General features: G+C 39.0%; 1 protein-coding gene across 3 annotated transcripts in view; it reads right to left on the bottom strand.

The window, feature by feature from the left end:
- Zfp758 (zinc finger protein 758) overlaps positions 1–6,401 on the bottom strand; it is a 48,095-nt gene extending 41,694 nt beyond the window's left edge. The window contains exons 1-2 of one of the 3 annotated variants that reach the window (XM_063277058.1): positions 6,254–6,401; positions 5,026–5,148 (exon numbers count right to left, since the gene is read on the bottom strand). The gene's annotated coding sequence lies outside the window, so the exon portion shown is untranslated. Of the gene's footprint in view, positions 1–5,025; positions 5,177–6,253 lie in introns of all 3 variants that reach the window. The other 2 variants (XM_006228088.5, XM_063277062.1) reach the window with 2 other exon arrangements.
- Between the last annotated feature and the right edge of the window lie 3,241 nt (positions 6,402–9,642).

Genomic DNA, 9,642 nt, shown 5'->3' on the forward strand with positions numbered 1-9,642 from the left:
CCTCAGAAGATGGAAAGATCTCCCATGCTCATGGATTGGCAGGATTAATATAGTAAAAATGGCCATTTTACCAAAAGCAATCTACAGATTCAATGCAATCCCCATCAAAATACCAATCCAATTCTTCAAAGAGTTAGACAGAACAACTTGCAAATTCATCTGGAATAACAAAAAACCCAGGATAGCTAAAGCTATCCTCAACAATAAAAGGACTTCAGGGGGAATCACTATCCCTGAACTCAAGCAGTATTACAGAGCAATAGTGATAAAAACTGCATGGTATTGGTACAGAGACAGACAGATAGACCAATGGAATAGAATTGAAGACCCAGAAATGAACCCACACACCTATGGTCACTTGATTTTTGACAAAGGAGCCAAAACCATCCAATGGAAAAAAGATAGCATTTTCAGCAAATGGTGCTGGTTCAACTGGAGGGCAACATGTAGAAGAATGCAGATCGATCCATGCTTATCACCCTGTACAAAACTTAAGTCCAAGTGGATCAAGGACCTCCACATCAAACCAGACACACTCAAACTAATAGAAGAAAAACTAGGGAAGCATCTGGAACACATGGGCACTGGAAAAAATTTCCTGAACAAAACACCAATGGCTTATGCTCTAAGATCAAGAATCGACAAATGGGATCTCATAAAACTGCAAAGCTTCTGTAAGGCAAAGGACACGGTGGTTAGGACAAAACGGCAACCAACAGATTGGGAAAAGATCTTTACCAATCCTACAACAGATAGAGGCCTTATATCCAAAATATACAAAGAACTCAAGAAGTTAGACCGCAGGGAAACAAATAACCCTATTAAAAAATGGGGTTCAGAGCTAAACAAAGAATTCACAGCTGAGGAATGCCGAATGGCTGAGAAACACCTAAAGAAATGTTCAACATCTTTAGTCATAAGGGAAATGCAAATCAAAACAACCCTGAGATTTCACCTCACACCAGTGAGAATGGCTAAGATCAAAAACTCAGGTGACAGCAGATGCTGGCGAGGATGTGGAGAAAGAGGAACACTCCTCCATTGTTGGTGGGATTGCAGACTGGTAAAACCAGTCTGGAAATCAGTCTGGAGGTTCCTCAGAAAATTGGACATTGAACTGCCTGAGGATCCAGCTATACCTCTCTTGGGCATATACCCAAAAGATGCCTCAACATATAAAAGAGACACGTGCTCCACTATGTTCATCGCAGCCTTATTTATAATAGCCAGAAACTGGAAAGAATCCAAATGCCCTTCAACAGAGGAATGGATACAGAAAATGTGGTACATCTACACAATGGAATATTACTCAGCTATCAAAAACAACAAGTTTATGAAATTCGTAGGCAAATGGTTGGAACTGGAAAATATCATCCTGAGTGAGCTAACCCAATCACAGAAAGACATACATGGTATGCACTCATTGATAAGTGGCTATTAGCCCAAATGCTTGAATTACCCTAGATCCCTAGAACAAACGAAACTCAAGACGGATGATCAAAATGTGAATGCTTCACTCCTTCTTTAAATGAGGAAAAAGAATACCCTTGGCTGGGAAGGGAGAGGCAAAGATTAAAACAGAGACTGAAGGAACACCCATTCAGAGCCTGCCCCACAGGTGGCCCATACATATACAGCCACCCAATTGGACAAGATGGATGAAGCAAAGAAGTGCAGACCGACAGGAGCCGGATGTAGATCGCTCCTGAGAGACACAGCCAGAATACAGCAAATACAGAGGCGAATGCCAGCAGCAAACCACTGAACTGAGAATAGGTCCCCCGTTGAAGGAATCAGAGAAAGAACTGGAAGAGCTTGAAGGGGCTCGAGACCCCAAAAGTACAACAATGTCAAGCAACCAGAGCTTCCAGGGACTAAGCCACTACCTAAAGACTATATATGGACTGACCCTGGACTCTGACCCCATAGGTATCAATGAATATCCTAGTAAGAGCACCAGTGGAAGGGGAAGCCCTGGGTCCTGCTAAGACTGAACCCCCAGTGAACTAGACTATGGGGGGAGGGCGGCAATGGGGGGAGGGTTGGGAGGGGAACACCCATAAGGAAGGGGAGGGGGGAGGGGGATTTTGCCCGGAAACCGGGAAAGGGAATAACACTTGAAATGTATATAAGAAATACTCAAGTTAATAAAAAAAAAAAAAAAAAAAAAAAAAAAAGGAAAAAAAAAAAAAGAAAACTGCAGCTTGACACATTTCTATTGGCTACTACTGATTTCAGCTATAAACAGTGGTGGCTAGCTTAAGCAATATCTTTTGAGATATCTGGACCTTTTGGGACTTTTCTCCTAAGACCTTGGCTATCACTAGGGGTGGAGTTGGGGATGCTATGGTTGTCTCAGTTTCTGAAACAAGCTGAGGGTTTTCCGTGATTAAGTTCAATCTAAAGGCAAGTTAAACATAAAATGGAGCCTAAAAGTAATATGGGGGTTGTGCAGCTATGCAGAGCCATTCACTTATAAACCAGCACAAAGTTCAAGTGCGAGAGGGTCAAACACAGCAATGTAAGATCAAACACATTGAATCTGACAGAAGATAAACTGGGGGAAAAAAGTGAACATATTGTTATAGAGAGGACATTCTTTAAAAAACAAAAACAACAAACCAAATAAACAAAACCAAACATAAATAGCATAGGAACTGAGATCAACAATTAATAAATGGTACTTCAGGAAACTGAAAAGCTTTTATAAAGCAAAGGACACCATCACTTGGACAAAGCAGAAGACCATAGAGTGTGAAAAGATTTTACCAATTCTACTTCCCATAGAGAACTAATATTCAAAATATAGCAAGACTCAAGAAACTAGATGTGAAAACAAACAGTCTAAATTAAATTGGTTACAAGTTTAAACAGAGGATTCTAAATGGAGAAAACTCAAATGGCCAAGAAACACATAAAAAATGTTCAACACCCTTAGCCTTCAGAGAAATACAAATTGAAACTACTTTGACATCCTATTTTATACTTGTCAGAATAGGTAAAATCAATACACAAGTGACAGCTCATGCTGAAGAGATGTGGAGTAATAGAAACATTTCTCCATTGCTGGAGGGAGTGCAATCTTGTACAGCCATCAAGGAATCAGTGTGACAGTTCCTCAAATTGACTGGAATAAAACTACTACAAGAGCCACTCATACTCCTCTAGGACAAATACCCAAAAGATGCTCCAACCTACCCAAGGACCCTTGATCAAACATGTTCATTGCATCTTTTTCCATAATAGCCAGAAATTGAAAACAACATATATGACCCTCAACCGACATATAAATAAAGAACATGTGGTACATGTACACAGAGAATTACTCCGCGATTAAAAAAACAAAACAAATAAAATAGCCAGACATCATGATTCATGTCTCCAGAGTCACCAATGGCTTTGAGGCTGTCACTATGGCCCATAACAAAGCCACCAACATTATTTAAAAAATAGAGAACAATATTAATTGCAGAGACCCAAAGAAATTGTTTCAGCATTTGCTGCCAAGAGCGTTGGAAACAAGTATGGTAGGTAAGAGGAAAAGCAAACTCTATCAACTTATAAAACAAAGAATATTAACAAATGATCAAATGGTATATTTCCAGAAAACATGATCAACCTGAATGCATTTCACAAAAGTTTCCAAGTGCATAAAACAATCATGACATGACTGTAGGAAGCAGAGAGATGGTGATACAGATAAGTTTCAATATCCATCATTTAGAAAGACAACCATGAACAGCTCTGAAAACCACTAAAGAGGAGGAGGCCTCAAAAAAAAAAAAAAACCATCGACACACTAGTAGAAGACAAACAATCTTCTCAAACTTCATGCAGAATTCTTGAGTGTGGCCATGTCAGAACAAGTCAGCAAGGCCAGATGGTGCAAGCCTTTACCCCAGCACTGGAGAGGCAGGGTCAGTGGATCTCTCTGTTCAGGGGTAGCCTTATCTACAGAGTTCCAGACTGCCAAGACTACCTAGACAAAGTGTCTCGAAAAACAACAGTAAGAACAAAGAAAAAATTCTTCAAACCTAGTAAAGATTACAGTAAAAAAAAAATGTCTATACACCTAATCCTTGAGAGATTTGAGGCCTCAGGGGGCAGGGAAGTCTGGTGAGGTGGGGATGAAGGGTGGGGATGTCCTCTTGGAGAAGTAGGGCGGTGGTGAATGGACTGTGAAAAAAGATTAAGATATAATAATGATGAAAATTTTAAAAAATTGAAAAACATGTCTTCTCTAAGAACCTGGATGCTGACATCAGTAGAAGGCACAAGAACACATAAAAGACATGAATACTGAGTTACTGCTAACATGTTCTCATTCAAACATGTGAAGAAATAGAAAAGAATGTTTTGAAGATTGGAGATACCAAAATATACAGACATTTTAAAATATAAAGAAATCAAAACCAAAAAAAAAAATTTAAAATAAGTTAAGGATCAAACCCAAAGGTGATTTCAAAATATATTAAAATTATAGCACTACAAATCTTGCACAGTTGACAGGAAGATGCACAACAGCAGGTATCAGTGGGAAGGTAATATAGACAGTTTAATACTATGCAAAGATATTAAACAAATCTTATCAACATCCTGTTTGCATTATTTTAGAATACAGAGAAATTAAGCATAAAAGATAAGAAAACTTAAAGGAACTACAAAATGCTCCAAAACTTTATGAGTAGAAAAAACTAAGAGGCATCGATTGTTCTGACTAAACAATATATTAATATGTTAACAATGATAATATTTAATATTGGTAAGAAGATATAATCAGGGATGTGATTGGGAAGGGACAGCATCCCGCACATTCAAAACTAATTCAAGTACATTTGTCTCTGTGTATTAATCCTTACATAGACAGTCTTCTAGTACCTACAATGGGAATATTCTGACGTTATTCTCACTGCAATTAGCTAGAAATATTTGGAAGGAAATAGAATCTGGCGAAACAAATCTCATGTTCTCTTTCTACTGTGACTTGAGCCCCTCCCCATCCCTTCTTCATTCCCTCTAACATACCTGAATAAGTTGCTACAGTTTCCTGTCTTCACCATCCAGGGCTCTCAGATTCATAGGTGAGCAGAACTGGCTGAGGAGTGTGACCCTTGCATATGGGAAAGAGTCTTCAGAAAGCACCCAGAACTTTTCATGGAACAAAAATAAATGATGCCTCCAAAAGGATAAACATGAAGGAGAGAAAAAATATTACAAATAAAAATGTCTCTTTTCCTGTAAGGATTTAACAGTACTCTGTGAGATGTGAGTCTCGTTCATACACAGCTGAGACACATGCAGAGGTATTTTCCCTAGAATCCTGAGGAGGAGCTGGAGAGACTGCAAGAAAACTATTGTCACCCATAGAAATCAAACTACTAGACTTGTCCAAAAGGAGATCTGTGCAGAAAGCCCTGTCAGTGGGGTCTAGGCATTCCCATTCCTCCTACAAGAAATTCACATTCGCAGCAATGAATGAAAACAAACTCTAAAAATACAAATAACAATCTAGCCATATCTATAAGGGCAGAGTGCTTTCCTTAAACCAAAGTGACAATTTTCTGGTACAATGAAGTGATCATAATTATTCAAAACATGCTTCCTAAAGCTTTATTTTAATCTATAGTGGGTTTCTAATTATACAATTAGTGTGGTCTGATACACTCACACTGCAATACTGGGCTTGCTTGGACCTAAGGAGTAACATAAGAACTCAGCCTATATAGACATATTTCTGAATGTTTTACTTACACCCTAAACTGCATACAACTCAAATGCAAAATTCATGGCCCCTAATAAGTCTCCTTAGTAAATATTAGTATTTACAACCATAAACAGTAGCGCTCAATAAAATATATTTTTGGTTTAATAAATCTGCAGTGGTTCCTCATGAAGCTCTCTGGGGATGCCTATTAGCCAGAGCCAAAGGTATTCTCCTGAATAAGCAACTGAAACAAGACAGTGAGAAAGCAAGAATGAATTTATTTTCCACTATCTATGTAATTGCCAAATTAGGAAATACGAGATAATGCAACTGCCCTTTTACGAGTTATTTTATGACTAAATATTCTGGTAAATGTAGGATAAATGAAAAAAAAAATCACGACAAATCCCAGTTCACAAAATCTCAAACTTTCCGACAACGGTAAGATAACCACAACAGAATTGTGAGAGCAGCGTCCTTAATGTCAGCTGCGGAAAATACACCCCAGCTCCGCTCCCTCCCGTTTCCCAGCCCCGCAGCTCCTCTGACCTGGGAGGTTCCAGGACCTCTAAGCTGCGGTTCCCGCCGCTGTGCAGCTGACTGCCGTACTTCCGTTGCCCACAAGCATAGAACTGCGTCTGAGAAGACTTTTCCGGGATCCAGAGAGAAGTAGGAGGTGGAAACCGGAAGGTAGCAAGACGATTGGTGGGTGCTCCTGTCACTCGGGCCTGGAGCTTAGGAGTTGCTCTCCTAGACCCGCCCACTGAACCTTGATTACAGTCACGTAGTTCCCCTAAACACTTTACCCACAAGTGCTTTCTCCTCCTTAATTACTACTGTAGACTCCTCCCTCTTTTTTTTCTGTTGTCTTCAATGTTGCGACCCGACTGTATCCCTGACCCGGGGATTCCGTTCCCTCCTTCTCAGTTCTCAGTCTTCCTGCCACAGAGTTCCAGCTGGTAGGCTGCCCTGGACCTGCTCTGCACAACCTCCCTATGTGCTCACTGACAGCCTAGACCCAAACTGGTTCTGGTAGGATTCTGCACCTGACGTCTGATAGTGTGTTCTGAAACCCTCTGATAATAGGTAGGCAGCCACACTTGTTAGCTTGGAATACAAGCCTCCTGGGCTACAAACTCACAGCAAAAGTACAACCAACAGCCGGGATTCCAATTTCTTTTGTTGCATCCCCAACACACAATACTAAAAATGAGTCAAAAGTCTGGGTTCCTTCCAAACCTTGTCTCAAAATATACATGAAGTACAAAAAGGACTACTGAAATGAAAAGATGGATAAAATCGAAAGGGGCAGAGAATGATGAGAGGCTGCTGTGCAAACTCTCTGGAGAGATCCACTGTAGAAACAACAAACAGTAGAACAGGGCAGTTGGAAAGTATGGATGAAGTTAAACTCCAAAAGATTTATCATGGTCACAATAGCAAAGAAAATAGATAATGCAGGTACTTTGCATGAATATTTTCCTGAAAATAGTTTAACAACCATAACATAAATGAAAATATCAGCATAAGTCCCAGGTCATGTAAGTGAAAATATAGGATAGCACAATAGAATTTCAATAGCCAGGAAAAATAAAATGCTGTCGTGACATTGTTGTACTTAAAATTCCATGCACAGAGGATTTATGGACAAGATAAGGATGGTAAAGAAAACAGCCCTAGTAATGCATGAATTTTCCAGGGAAAGGGCACATGTGCCTGCACTTCACTTTGTCACTCTGGTCTGTAACCTACAAGCTGATATTTCGATAGAAAATGCATTTGAATACAAAGATTTCTTTGGGCAGGCCATATTATTGTATGTTAATTGTGGTGATCCATGTGCATGGGAGATCTTTCCACATTCTACTATCTTCTTCAATTTCTTTCTTTAAAGACTGAAATTTTTATCATACAAGTGTTTCACTTGCGTGCAATGTGTTGTGGAAAATATTTAATCCCAACTGTTGTTTCTACCTGGCATTTCATTATTCACTTCCAAGGAAACACACACACATACACACACACACACACACACACACACACACACACACAAAATCTTTATAATAAGCCTTTATCAGCACTAGATTTAGGAAGATATCTATCTCCCATGCTATTATTATGTCTATTTCCAAACTATTAATCCCATTATATTTTGCCATGCTATATCTGAGCTGTTTTAACTCCAACTAGACGGCCAACATGGCCATTATTCTAAGGCTCTCAGCCCATGGTGCCTTCCTCTGCTTCCACCTTCTTTTTCCCCATGGTTCTTCTATGGCACCCTCCTCCCCAACCCTATCTCTCTTCTGCCCATCTATGGGCTGTGGGCATCTTTATTCACCAGTGAGGGATAACTTGGGAGGCAAGGTTACAGAGTATCACCTTTGTACTTGCAGACTCTCTGATCTCTAGGGGGGCAACCAGGCCTTTGGGTCACTATTTAGCATTACAATATAAGCACAAGTCAGAACTGAGGTTTATAATTTTTGAGTCTATTGTGAAAGGTTTTTGAGTCTATTTCCTGATTTTTTTCCTTTGTTCTGGTTGTCATTTGTGTACTAGAAGATTATTGATTTTTGTGCATTCGTTTTGTATTCAGCTACTTTAGGGAAAGTGTTTATGAGTAATAGAAGTTCCCTGATGGAAATTCTTGGGGCACTTATATATACTATCATATCAATTGCAAATGGGGTATCTTTATTTCTTCCCTTGCTATCCAATTTATATCTCCTTGATCTCCTTCAGCTGTTACATTGCTCTAGCTAAGACTTCAAGTACTATGTGGAAGACATGTGCAGAGTGTGGATATCCTCGGCTTGTTCGTGATTTTACTGGAATTGTTTGAGTTCCTTTCCATTTAATTTGATCTTGGTTCTAGGCTTGCTGTAAGCTGCCTTTACTATGTTCAGTTATATCCCTCGAATCTTGTATCTCTACAGGACGTTTGTGGACAAGGTGTGTGTTCCATTTTGTCAGAGGGCCTTTCTGCTTGTATTGAGATGATCATGTCTATTTTTCAGTACGGTGGATTATGTTTATTGTTTTTTGTATATTGACGTATCCCTTCATCTATGAGACAAAGCCTGCTTGATCATGTTTGGTGATCTTTTTTCATGTGTTCTTGGAAGTATTTTATGAGTATTTTTGCATGTATATTCACAAGGTTCTGTAACTCTCTATAGCAGTTTTTTGTGGTTTGGAATGTTGGTAACTGGATCCTCATAGAATGAATTGTGTGATGTTATTTCTGTTGCTGTTTTGTGGATCAATTTCAGGAATATTAATTTTAAGTATTTTTTTGAAAGTTGTAGAATTCTGTACTAAAACCATGTGGCCATAGGAATTTCTGGTTTGTTTGGTATTTCTATTTGTTTATCCAATGTTGATTTCGTTTGGGAATGTGGTACCTCCTGATAAAATCATCCATTTCCTTTTGATTTTCCTTATTTGTTGAAGAAGAGGTTTTTAAAGTATGCTTTATGTGTCTCTGAATTTTCTCAACGTCTGCTATTATGTCCCTCCTTTTGGATGTGATTACCTTTACCTGTGTGACAGTTTTCATATGTACTAATCAGTTGCTAGTGTGAAATATCTCCCATTTTAGTTTATTTTTACATATCTGTCTTGACCCAGTTTTAATTCAATATAGAGGTGTGCACTTTCCATGTGTTTATGAGCATGATGTAACCAAATTCTTTAATGTGGCACAAAAAAAAAACCCAAAAAACAAAAAACACTGCTTATCTCCCCATCTTAGACAGCCACAAGCTTCTCCACAAACCACTGAGTTTTCAACAGGAATTTTCTGTTCTTCAAATTTGAGTTCCTTTGGCATTCTTCTCAGAAGACGATTTTGTTTCTGACTTAGGAAAACCACAATATCTCCATCTAGGAGTGAAAGCACAACAGGGCAGGATGAATTCAGCACTAAGTTGGAA

This window comes from Rattus norvegicus, chromosome 1 (assembly GCF_036323735.1).
Source record: "Rattus norvegicus strain BN/NHsdMcwi chromosome 1, GRCr8, whole genome shotgun sequence".
NCBI lineage: Eukaryota > Metazoa > Chordata > Mammalia > Rodentia > Muridae > Rattus > Rattus norvegicus.